The following is a 13,895-nucleotide window of genomic DNA, read 5'->3' on the forward strand; positions in this document are numbered from 1 at the left end:
TCTTCCCGCTGACACCCCCTCTCGGCTACCTCACAGTTACCGCCTATCAAAAACGCGAACAGTCGACCTGTCATATTTCACTCATACAAGCACAGTACGCGTTCACCTACACGAGCTTAGACTGTGTGCTAGGAACGCGCCACTTTCATATATTTGATCGCCAGTGTCCGAGGTGTGCTGCAGGTTCTCTGCCATTATTTGGAAAATTATGAATTCTGGAGAAGTACTATCAGCTGCAAAAGAGCATGGCGAATTTAAGGACTGATTCGTAACAAATTTGACAAATTCAGAGTGCTTTTTCTTGGATAATTTCTAGCTTACTTTGTATCCACCATTAAAATTGCCAGAATCACAAAATTATTATATTTAAAATCATTTTTAAAAGCAAATCTTAACTAACTAGATAAATAAAATTAAAGTGAACGCTGAAAATAATTCGGCGTCAAACTGCTGTCAAAATCTTGATTTCTGTTGACGAAACTTGCATTTAAATATTTTTCAACACTACCTGGCAACCAAGATTATACCATATCTGAAAGGAAATTTTTTTACGATTCCTGTGAAACAATGCAAATGTAGACGTGTCTCCAAATATCTACTTTACCAGGAATTAAGTTGATGCGGTATTAGTTACCTGGCATTGGTTACTTTCCGATAGAGAAATCTGCAGCAAAAGTTGCTGAAAGAATCTGTTAGCAGATTTTATTTAATAATACGATCTTTCAACTTTATTCTGACAATAGGTGGATATCATCCACGATATTCATGAAGCCAGCAGCTTGCTAAAGCCAGTGCTCGTGCTCTTGAAATCGGGTATCGGGTGTTCAAGAAATTCATTCATTGAAATGACACCCACGATGAGCAACCAAAATATTAAAAAAAAAGGTAGTCCTTGATCTAAAGAAATATGTCATAAAAAATAAACATTTTTTAAACACCCAAGTACTTATACCGGAAAATCGTGAGTCTGGTAACCCTAATCCCGCCGCGGCCATACTCGTAACTTGCGATAAGTATAGCATTACCTCTAAAACACTGCGAAGATTTCAATTATCATTTATTTTCAGAATATAAAAGCATCTTTATGGGTTCTCATTTATTTGGACCGGTTTGAATTGGCCTGAGTTTGTGTCTTATAGTGCTAACGACATAAAAAAAAAAACTTAGTGTAGAATGTACATTCTCCGGCTTACACTTTTCATTGTAGTGAGGTACTCAAATTCAAATACGAGCTTTATCAACAGATTCTTATTTTACTATGCGGAATTGGATAGATAATCCTTGAGTTAGCGACTTGCTGTAATAAGGGACCTGTCCGGCTGAATGTGTATTGTACAAAAGCGTTCCGGATCCGACTTTAGAATAGATACCTATTCCTAGTTGACCAAGCTATAAATTAAAGTTAAATAAACTACAGAATATACAGCGTGTCAAACGTAATACGGGCGATAAATGAAACAGCAATGTACTGCAACGTGGTTGCGATGACAGTCAATGACGACAGTCAACGAGTGTTTAACTCGAGTGTGTTGGCATTACATTGCGGGCTGAATTAATTTGTATCGATAACATTTTTATTTTTAGTAAAAGTTATCTAATTACGTTTTTTATGTCCTGTACTCACCACCTAAAGATATTACGAATGAATGTGGTGGAAGTAACGGAAGAGGAAAACCGAGGTGGATGGACTGTGTGAGACATGGTATGGAACTAAAATAAGTTAATGATGAGATGACGAGTGATAGAGATATATGGAAGAGAAAGACATGCTGCGCCGACCCCAAGTGACTGGGATAAGGGCAAGAGAATGATGATGACTAGGCTTAGGACTTTTTATGGCATACCGTGGTTCTAAAATCCGTGGAGTCGACATATGAAAAATTTTCGAAGTCAAAGTCAAAGTCCAACAGTATGATGTCATATTAAATATAAGTATTTATACATTTGCCGCCCATACTTTATCCAATACAGGCTGTTAACCCTACCCTGCATTTATATATTACAGGCTGCGCTTTTTGTCCGGGAAAATTCAGATTTATTCGTATTAAAACGAGATAAGGAAAATACTAGACATACAGGAATAAACTCCTTTTACCAAAAACTAATTTAGAAATGTGTAAAAATAGTCCCCAATATAAATGCATTTTGATATTTAATAAAATTCCTAATACAATCAAATTAGAACCTAAAAAATGAATTATTTAAAGCAAATTTAAAAAATTACTAATTGATAAATGCTATTACTCGGTTAAGGATTTCCTTAATGACAATAGTTTGGATAGCATACCATAATCTTTCAAATAATATTAGAATATTAAATGAATTGTATTTATTGAATGTAATCAAATTAAATCATTAAATTAATTGTTATTATATAATAATACTAAAGTTTAGCTTTTAGTCTAGTTTTAAGTTTCTGTTGCATGCCCTTCCAGGGTGTCATGGCCTTACTTGTACCTTATTATGTAACATCCTAATTTTATTGTACATGACTACAACAAATAACTGAAATGAAATGAAATACATACTGTCACAACGTTACCTAGTTAATTTTAATCGAACGTAGTTAATATTAACTAATTAATTAAAAAATTTTCATATGGCGACTCCACGGATTTTAGAACCACGGTATGCCATAAAAAGTCCTAAGCCTAATGATGACTCACCACCGTTAATAGATTCGCCAGTATTAGATTTACATTCTGTATGTAGAGTGTTGAAGCTGAATGTAAAAATTTTGCTTCACTCGATTAGTTTCGTTCGATTTTCTTTTTTAATTATAATAATATATAAGGTACCTAGTTAAAAATCTTTTACAGAAAGGTTAGCGACCTAAATACAAAGTCTCCCGCATGATGTCGCGAAAACGCTATTGGATGTTTAAAAACATGCCTATTAATAGCCAAAAGAATATTAATAGCACAATTTTGACCTACTTCACATGTGGCAATTCTATTATATAATTATTAAAATGCCTATAGTGTGGGTCGCCAGATGTTCCGAATAGGCTGTTATAATAGTATGAATCGATACCAGTCGATTATGCTCTAAACAAATAGTGAAGCTATAAAAAATAAGTTTTTATAACTTTAACTTTGTTAAAGGTCAATATATTTTATGCAAATAATGATAATTTTATAGTCGGCATTATGTTTATCATATACCTACTCTCAATTTATGATGATATTTTATCATCTATACTGAGTTACGCTCATGTTTCGGTTATCAAGGCCTGTTTAGTAACATGAGCCCCGATGATTTTAAAATTGAAATAGCTGGATAATTAAATTACCATACCCGGAACCGGAAGGATTTTTATCGCCTCGGCTGTATTGACTGTGGAGGTAGGAACCTAATTTTCCACATCACAAAAGAGCAAGCTCCACGCTTCACAGTCCCAAATCCTAAACACACACTGTTCTGAAAACGTTTCATTATTTAAATAAACGTCCAATAAAGGATCTCAGCAATAGCAACAAATAAGCTCGTGTAAGCGTTTGAAATGAATGTTAGCGCTGTGTACTAACACCCGCAGATATTGAGATGTGGCTCACGCCCGGCCGAATTCATGAGGGCGAAGTAAGACCTCTGCGAGCCGTACGCGAATTATCTAAATGCGTACCCATCTGTTATCATCACTGCAAACGTGCCGCCAACGATGCCTATTCAGAACTAGCTTGGTAGGAAGCAGATGGTAAATTGAAAATATGTACTTATGATATTTTCTTAACATATAGTACATTACATCAGAGGCCGGGAAAATGAGGATTTCCGGCCAAGTTATATGCGAGCGTGCGAGCGAGGCCGGATGGATACGAGGCCGGGAATCCGTTTTCACGCCGAGCATGTATAGTGCTTTTTTACAATGAAATAAAAAAAATGCTCTAAAGGACAATATTTTATAAAAAAAAGTTACTTTGCAGGCCTAGGCCTAAAAAATAATATGAAATCCCTTTACAGTCCTCTCGAGTTGTTGCGCCCAAAAAGCTATACTTCCCAGCCCATTTTAAGGAACGTAACGACAATATTTCATTGCATGTTTGAGAAAAATAGGTTTAATGCCTTCTGACAGTAGCTGGGGGTTTTACCTGCACCTTACTTCTTGTACAGGTTACAGGTTCGATTTGATTAGTAGATAAGACCGTCGTCGCAGAAGTGTGACTTCGTTAAAAGCTTTTTAAGTATATTATGTAATTTTAATTGTAAAACCCTTGTAAAGTTTTTCATTTTCTAAACAGGTGGAACGGCTATTCTAAGAAAAAGTTAATGAAGATATCGATATTACAAAGCTTAAAACGTAGGTCCAGGGACTAGGTAAAAGTATCAAGTTGCTCAGATTAATTTACAATATCTGGGCGACCGAGCTTCGCTCGGTTCTATTTTAATATATCACGTCTTTAGATAAAAAAAAACTCTTATAAATACAAAAACAAAAAAAAAGACAAAAAACAAAAACTTAATTTCTGGCCGGGATTCGAAACCCTGACACCTACGATCTATCCGCGTACATTAGACCGACCTCGTGCGACTGAGCTACGCGGAATCGATGCGCGCGCGGCGAAATTAAGGACCATATTTTATGTTTACAAATGCGAAAGAAAAACTCAAGAAAACTCGAAAATTCGCGTTTTCCGGGATCTAAGGCTACGCTAGATCGATTTTTCACCCCCGAAAACCCCCACAAAACAAATTTCAGCGAAATCGTTAGAGCGGTTTCCGAGATCGTCGGTATATATAAATAAATAAATAAATAAATAAATAAATAAATAAATAAATATACAAGAATTGCTCGTTTAATAGTATAAGATAAAATGTTTAAGAAAATTCGAATATCAATAGGCTACTAGACTCATATCGAATTTGGCACAATAAATAGTACTTCTATATATTCAATAAGTAGTCTTCTGTAGTATTTGACATAAAAAAACAATATTGATAGATTTTGGGTATTAAAAGTGTATGATGACTACGTATTTTCGATTAAAAATGTGTGTATTTATTTATTTATTTTGGCCACCGAAAACGCTGTCAGCGATGTAGTGATGTCATCGAATTTAAACCTTACTGCATGTCAAAACAATCACTGACATATTTAGTCTAGGCTTAGGCTTACTGCGAAATTATGGTCAAAAGCTGCACTTTATGCAGAAAGCAAGCCACTTAGCACAGTGATACTAGGGACCAATACAAATGATTTCATCCGAGGAAACAAGATTTTCATCCACTAGAATTCAAAATGGCGGACATTTTCCAAAATGGCGGCCGCATATTTAAAAAAAATGATAGAATCGTAACGGCTGCACCGATTTTGATGGTTGGGGTGTCTATCAGTTTGTATTGAAGCGTTTATTAATATAAAAAATTAGTCATAAAAAAATTTAAGATGACGGCCGAATAATAAGAAAAATATGAAAATTTAAAACTTTTTTTTTTTCATTCTCGTGCAATTTACCAATAAATTTTCTATGATATGGCCACATTTGTATGTATTTAAATAAACCTAATAATATTATCTACATAATAAAATAAAAATAATGAAAATCCGTTGAGTAGTTTTTGAACTATACCCATTTCAAATGGAGCGCGCGGATTTGAAAGACGTTTTTGCACGTGATGTAAAAAAATTTGGAATCATAACGGCTGCACCGATTTTAATGGTTGGGGTGGCTATCAGTTTGTATTAAAACATTTATTCATATAAATATTAAAATCATTTAAAAAATTAAAGATGGAGGGCCGAATAATAAGAAAAATATGAAATTTTCCATTTTTTTTATTGTCACGAAATTTACAAATAGTTTTTCTACGATATGGTTAGATTTTTATTTATTGTAATAAAATCTGATAATCGCGGCGAAGTCAATGTCATAGTTTATTTTTGTAACAATTTTTTATTTTTAGCTGTCATGATATAAGAAAAGATGTAAAAAAATATTACTTAGATTAAAGGGTAGACTATTCTAATATGCATGCGATGGGCTCGTGAGTAAACTGCAAGATATTTAAAATTCCATTAGGCCGTGACCTCAGTGGCAAAAAGGCGGAGTTTAAACTGCCTCGACGGGAGTTTAACGAGAGGCGATTAACGATTCTGTCCAAAAGTGTGTCACTGCCACTGTATCGGCAGTCTACTCAGCATATCACAACTCAATAAAAAAAAATGCTTGCCTTCCCTAAGTATTTTTATTTCAATTTGTGTCGTACTTACAATAAAAAGCAGTGGGAAATTCTCACTTTCTGCCCACGCGCTGTAAACGATATGTTTGCTAGCGTGTGGGCAGTGTTTTTATCTCTAGCATTTTGATGACTTAATTTGCATAGTCAGTAATTAATCACTATCATATTAGCCCCTTTTCCGCTCGTCGTTTAGAAATTTGTCTCATCGGAAGTTGTGATTTGTGTTTCACCTGAAGAATATAAATTGACCATTAGTGTGGTCTATGGATCGTTTATTTCTACAACTATTACGCAATTCAACCTTTAAGATCTATGTTTTAGGTTTATATAACTATGTTAAAATGGCTCTTTATATTCCTACAAGTAGGAAAACCTTATTCTATGTACGTACAGTCACCGTCATAAATAAATAAATAAATAAATATTATAGGACATTCTTACACAGATTGACTGAGGCCCACGGTAAGCTCAAGAAGGCTTGTGTTGTGTGTACTCAGACAACGATATATATAATATATAAATACTTATATACATAGAAAACATCCATGACTCAGGAACAAATATTTGTGCTCATCACACAAATAAATGCCCATACCGGGATTCGAACCCGGGACCGCGGCGCAGCAGGCAGGGTGACTACTAAATAAGTGATGATTTCTGTACCTTGTCGCTTTTAATCGTTTGACAATTTCGTTTGACCTTTCAAAAAAGACTGTGACAAGGTATAGAAAACATCACTTATTTATGCCGGTGACTGTACTTGCAAGTACTTATTACGTCTTATTTCTATAATATAAACTGCACTTTATAGCAGTAATGCGGCAACAGTAACGGAGCTGCAGTTGAAATCTGAAAGCCATGTTAAAGGTGTCTTTAATCTTGCGTTGCGGCTGTATTTTTTTTTTGGCGGCATTGCTGTTGAATAGGCATGTTAGAAGATATCTAAACTACTAAAACGATACGTTTTATTGAATTCTTTAACAACGTGTTCGAAAACTAATCCGTCATTACAAAGGGAAACAATAAAATATATATAAAATACAAGTTTCTCGTCACGAATATGTGACACGATCGCTATTCAGGGCGCGCGCGACAATATCATGGTAATGCGTTCTCCAAAAGTTCCCTAACAGTTTTATTTATAACATATCGATGCTACACACAAAGCAAATGTTTAACGACACAGATAAAGATGGGGGCGCTTTGTGGTTTATCATTGAGACGATATTTCCTAAGGTAGAGTAGATCAAATTCTTTGCGAAGGGATGGCAGGATAAGCTGCAGGGGTAATATGATGCGTAAATTCATAATTAATATTATAAATGCAAAAGTCTGTCTGTCTGACTGTTTTACCTCTTCACACTTAAACCGCTAGACAGATTTTTAAATATTTGGTACAGAAATAGTAGTAATTAACGTATGAAATAAAACTATGGAAACGGATTAAATCGCGTATAATGAATTTAAAATACATCCCGACGTTTCGAACTCTTTACAGCGTTCGTGGTCAACGGGTGACTGAGGAAAAATTAAAATGTGCAAAAGCTACCCACTTACAAGAAATATTAACGAACCATGACCACAAATAATATAGATTTCTAAGGCAGGTTCACACACTATTAATAAAGCTAGTTATACAATATTCAAAAAATTTTACCATTACTCTGTTAAAAAAAAAAAAAAAAAAAAATTAACCAATTAATCTACACAAAATTGACAAAGAAACAAACTGCAAATGTCCAACACCATACAACACAAATGCCTCACAGCCTTCGTCGTGCTTGTTCCATTATCAGATGTACTACTGGATCCCAAGCCGGTGGTAAAGTAAAGCCATCCTCTCTATTAAAGTTTGGATATTTCTTGATCTCAATGGCCTCTCGCAACATTCTGGGTATATATCGCTTCTCCTTAGCGAGAACCAGAGGCTTGTCAAACTTTATAGCATGATTGACTTTATCCATGACATGTTCAGAGACTGCAGACCTTTGCCGACGGTGCTTGACATCCGCTATGTGTTCCTTCACCCGCGTGGAAATGCTTCGTTTCGTCTGTCCCACATATGACAGGCCGCACTCACAGTCTAGCCTGTACACTCCCGCGCTTTGTAGAGGAGTTTGACATTTCACAGGCCTCAGGAATTGGGACATCTTCTTCATAGGCTTGAAATAAGTTTTAATAGAAGCCCGTTTCAAGATGTGGCTGATCCTATCTGTGACCCCTCTAACAAAAGGGAGAATTTAATCCGTTTCCATAGTTTTATTTCATGAGTAACTATCGCGGTAACCGAAGACAATATAATTAACGTATATTAAAGTACCCAATACCTCGTGCCCGATCATGTTAGATTAAAAATAAAATACGTCCAACAAGCTTTATTCAATTTTTGCTCGAAATGAAAATGTATTTTTTTAAACCTCACCGGATTTTTATTTCTCAAAGAGGAAATTCTCCCTTTTGCAAGCCAACATTATACACAATGAGACTTTGTTAGCATTATGCCGGTATAGCACAGCGTCATTACTTATGATCCCTTTTGTTTTTGTCGGGATAAACTTGTATGCATATATATAGCCATACACATGGTGAGCTCACGTCCTAACGACATGGACACGTTTCTGCGTAACTTTTTCAACTAAAAAATAAATTGGACGCAGACGTATTGCGGTACAAACTTAAACACATTAGTCTACTTTGTGTGGCACAAGAGATAAGTATATAATAGAGACCAATAATCTCGTTAGGTACCTATTTCACAAAAATTAAGAACAACAATGAAGACAATTTTGGGGTGTCAAATTCATATTGATACAGAGATTTATGAGTCTGACAATTAAGATAAAAGAAGTCTATAGAAATATTTACTCTAGCTAGGTATTTCGGGTCGGAAGGTCCGATGAGAGTCGCTTTCGTAAAAACTAGTGCCTACGCCAAATCTTGGGATTAGTTGTCAAAGCGGGCCCAGGCTCCTATGAGTCGTAGCGAACGCTGGGATCGCACAAGGAGGACACTAACTAACACTATCGTCGTGGTAACGGAAGACAATGATATATTACGGTCCATAAGTCTAAAATATTTCATTCATATTTTCAAAATCCCACCAAAGTGAGAAAAATCTATTTTTGAGCCATAAAAAGTTTAGGAACGCGATTAAATAATTTTCGGTTTGGTGTTTATTTTCCGTTGCATTGCATTTAAATATACTGAATCGGAGCTGCAGATTCACCGAGGAGTTGGCAAGTCTTTATTAGCTGCCGGTTCCTAAATGTACACTGTTCAAACATGGCCAACTTGGTCCGCTTTACGTTACAGTTGGAAAGTGTTCCCATTACAACTCCCCACAATTGCTCTCTGCCTAACGGAGAACATAGCATTTTACGAGTATTGTTTTGATTATCTATCAATTTAGGATTTATGTGCAACCGGCCGGCCGGCAGGTGCGTTGGACTGCATTCCCCAGCGCTAGAAAAACTGGATCTGAAGCCCGGTCCTGTGGCCCAGTGTTGCTAGATCACATTTAAAAAAACTGTGGTTCGATAACAATATCACTTAGAACACCAATAACACCATAATATTTCCAACATTTCCATATTAATAGCATTTTTACGCTCTGTCGCTTTCTACTAGTTTATGTCGGCGCCTAGTATGCTTTGACTGATACCTAATGATTGTGTGGGTAGACTTTTACATAATGTGTATGTTGTATAATATATTTTTGGACAGTTTATTTAACTATTGTCCAACGCATTTGTAAGATTCAATCAGATAAAATTAATAAATTATGAAGTTTCTATTCAATAACTTTCAGTCATTTATAATATTAAAATCTGTCATTTAAATCCATAATATTTTTTTGGATAAGATGTCGAGGTTCAGCCAGTATTTTACATGTTTATTTAGTAGAGGCAAATTACGTAAATCTGTAAAGGTACATAATGTGGACCTACATTTGTAAAACTAAAGATTTCTCCATAGACCTGGCAATATTGCGTGGACCGGGACGGAGACCAGTGCGGAGATTAGATACTTTGATACAAAATTATTTTACTATCGGTGTTAAGTTAACCGCTGGGAAACAATTACCTTAACGAGATACATGGACAAATGCAGTAAATCTGCCGCCAGTCCCACTGCGACTCGTAAAATAACTTTCAACTGTCTGTTCTTGAGATAAGTGCATTAATAATGAAAGAAACACCAAGAACATTAAAAGTTACTGCTTAAATTCTTCATTACGTCTAATGGAAATTACTTTTTTCAGATCTTTTTTGTAAGTAGGTATTGAGTACTTTTTTTAAAGACTTGTCATTAATTATAATTGGACAATATGAGCGTTGGCAAAGTAATATGAGCGTTGTAGGTAATAATAGTTGTCTACTCGTATTTTATTAATAATTTTAACCCTTCTTACGACCTAATTTATTTTCAGCATCCCCGATATACTCTCGATTTTTGGCTGTAAATAAATTCTTAAAATTGCAAACGGGACTTAACACGTACAGTCGCGAGTCGTATACATATATATCGTTAAAGTTTAAATCGGTGTTTAGTTACAAATTTTTTAAAATTTCGTAAGTGTAAATCAATAATTTGATGCAAAGTAAACAATTTTGCCATAAAGGTTTAAATGTCAAGAACTGCTCGAGTTGTGTCAGCGAGCATTATTCAGCCATAGCCATTGACAGCACGACAATAGTTGTCCTAATGGCAATGAACCACTTTCAGACAATGGAGGTGCTTATTTATGTTCATGCAAAACTTGATCGATACGTATCGACCATATGCCAATCTAAACGTGAGATCATGGTAGCTTTGGTAATTTACGGTAATTTACTTCTGGTAATGTAATATCGCCTGTTTTGACATAATAACCTTATTAAGCTTCAATATCCAAAGGGGCCATTTTTTTCAAAGTTGTCCACCCCACTTTGTTTTTTAATTTGGAATTTTTTATGTGGTTTCCACTCAGAATCGTGAGCTCTTTCGATTCTAATAGGAGAAAAAAAGTGTCCCAAGGTTTTTTTCCCATTCCGTTACCATTTTTTCATACATTTTGTATGGCGGTAACGGAATGGAAGGTTCGAAAAAATGTATGGAAATCTTGGGACATTTTTTTTCTGCTATCAGGATCGAAAGAGCTCGCGATTCTGAGTATTAATCGCGTAAAAAATACCCATGTTACAAAAAAGTAGGGTGGACAACTTTGAAAAAAATGGCCCAAAGATTACCTACCAATTTATTTGCAGTAGTGCAAACGAATTGAAAAAATATCCCGGTACCTACTAAAAAAAATATTTAATTAACAAAAAATAAAACCGCCTTCAAAAATAAGCGCGTTACAAAACACAGAGAAACTAAAAAGCCAAAAATAATAAACCTTTCAATTCAGATTTCTTATCGTATTGCAATAAGCTAAACATCCAAATTATAAACAAATCAATTATTTTTGTAGTCGGTACCAGACCTGTTCGTCACCTTGCTATTGCCTGTTTGCCCCACCCAACCATACACAGGTTGGTACCGACTCCAAAAATAATTGATTTGTTTATAATTTGGATGTTTAGCTTATTGCAATACGATAAGAAATCTGAATTGAAAGGTTTATTATTTTTGGCTTTTTAGTTTCTCTGTGTTTTGTAACGCGCTTATTTTTGAAGGCGGTTTTATTTTTTGTTAAAAAGTTTATTTATTTGTTGATTTTTAGTGGTTCCTAGTGATATTATATGTATCAGTCCGAATACATGTACAGTAGTGAAAGAATTATCCTTTAACTCCTAACCATTGAGGAGTTGACCTTCCATCATCAGCTCAGCCACATAAAATTATTACCATCAGACGTAAATACTGGTGTACCTTTGAAAAATAGACTAAAAACATTACATGTGCCTATAACATTTGAAGAGTTCCCTCGATTTCTCCAGGATCCCATCATCAGACCCTGACTTGGTGCCAATGGGACCATCTCGGGGTTATACCGGTTCGATCAAAAAAAAAATTTTGAAAATCGGTCCACGATTCTCGGAGATATCGAATAACATACATACAAAAAAAAAAAAAAAAAAAAAAAAAACATTCAGTCGAATTGAGAACCTCCTCCTTTTTTGAAGTCGGTTAAAAAATTGGTCAAAGTCGAGACCATGTCCATGCATGGATTAGCCTGTTTTAAAACGATTTTAAAATTTCCAGACTTCAAACAGATATTGTATCGTGTATAGTTTATGAGAGCCGACTCTTAAGACGATACAGGAGGGGTCAATTCTCCATACAAACGCTCTCGACTTGCTCTCGACTATTTCCTCCCTGGTTTTTGAAGATAGAACGATGATTTTTTCAACACAGATTATTATTATTTTTATCTGTGTCGGACCGTTTTGATTTTTTTAAATATTTTCTTATTTTTATAGAGAATAAGGTTGTTTTTTGGAAATTTTTGATGGGCTCTATCTAGGCCCATCAAAAATTTCCAAAAAACGACCTTATTGATTATGGCGCAAAAAAAGGTGTGGTATTCGTACGAATACCAAAAAGCCAAATTAAGACAATTAGCCAAAAAAACGAAGCGGTCCCACACAGATTATTTCATTGTTAGTCACAGTCTCAAATTTCGTTACAATTGATTAAGTTTTGAAGTTTGAAGAAGGAAACAGTCGAGAGCGGAACCTCGATTTTAAAGATTTTTTCGCAATATGTTTTAACTGAGTTGTTCTGAATGGACAATTTTTTTCGATAAATCTAGTTAATAAATAATAACACTAGTATATTTAACTAAAATTCCCAAATTGAAACGGGGCCTCCTTTCCATTTTAGCATTTTCGCTCATGTAGCGTCTTAACCATGTACGGACAAACGTTAAAAAAAACATCTTACTTGACTTGAACATTAAAACCATTAGCCAATTGTCAAATATATAAATGTAAGTACCTATAATACATATTTTGTACTTGAGCGAGGGAACGCATTGTGATTATAATTCCTTAAAACAATCCTAAACCCTTTTCCGGCCAAAATAAAAAAAAGTGAGTTAAAGCCTCAGCTCCTCTTGCAAAAACAAAATACAAAAAAGGGTGTATAATTATGTAAGATAACCCAGAAAAGGGTTAAATATGTAGACGCCTACTTTAAATACTGCAATTCATTAGGATGGTGCACCAAACCAAAAAAAAACTTAATTCGAATCCACGTTCCCATAACGGCAATGCCCGTTACATCTACCGGCAGGTTTTGAGCTATATCTAATTGACATCAACTACAGATAACGCTTCCTAATAGTATTAATTAAGTAGGTTACTTAATGCAATTACACACGTCCACTTATGCTTGGACGCCCTGTCGAAATATATTCAAACTTAAATCTCAGAGGGCCTGTCACAAACTTCTATTTAAAACTGGTAATGAGGTTATTGCTCACTGAATCGGCTCAACGCAACGTGAAACTTAATGGAGTAAGTGTGAGTGTCCTCAGGCGATATGAGTTACAATCGCCGAACACGATACGTGTTAAAACAACAACTTTCACTGACAATTTCATTTGCGGGTGCGGCGTTGCGCGAGCTTAATGAAACGATGACCTGAAGTGGCCACCACCGGTTGTTCATATCATCATACAATGGCGATTATATAATCTGTATATCATCATACCTTGCTGGTTATGTTATCAAAATATTATTTAGATATCGTGATTCTTTTTTTCGCTGTACAAGTGTACATCATGCATACAG

The 13,895-nt window shown here is 35.1% G+C and overlaps 1 protein-coding gene across 1 annotated transcript in view; it reads right to left on the reverse strand.

The window, feature by feature from the left end:
• LOC125225419 (major facilitator superfamily domain-containing protein 12-like) overlaps window positions 1-13,895 on the reverse strand; it is a 70,046-nt gene that overhangs the window by 21,844 nt on the left and 34,307 nt on the right. The window lies entirely within an intron of this gene.

Source organism: Leguminivora glycinivorella, chromosome 4, assembly GCF_023078275.1.
Source record: "Leguminivora glycinivorella isolate SPB_JAAS2020 chromosome 4, LegGlyc_1.1, whole genome shotgun sequence".
NCBI lineage: Eukaryota > Metazoa > Arthropoda > Insecta > Lepidoptera > Tortricidae > Leguminivora > Leguminivora glycinivorella.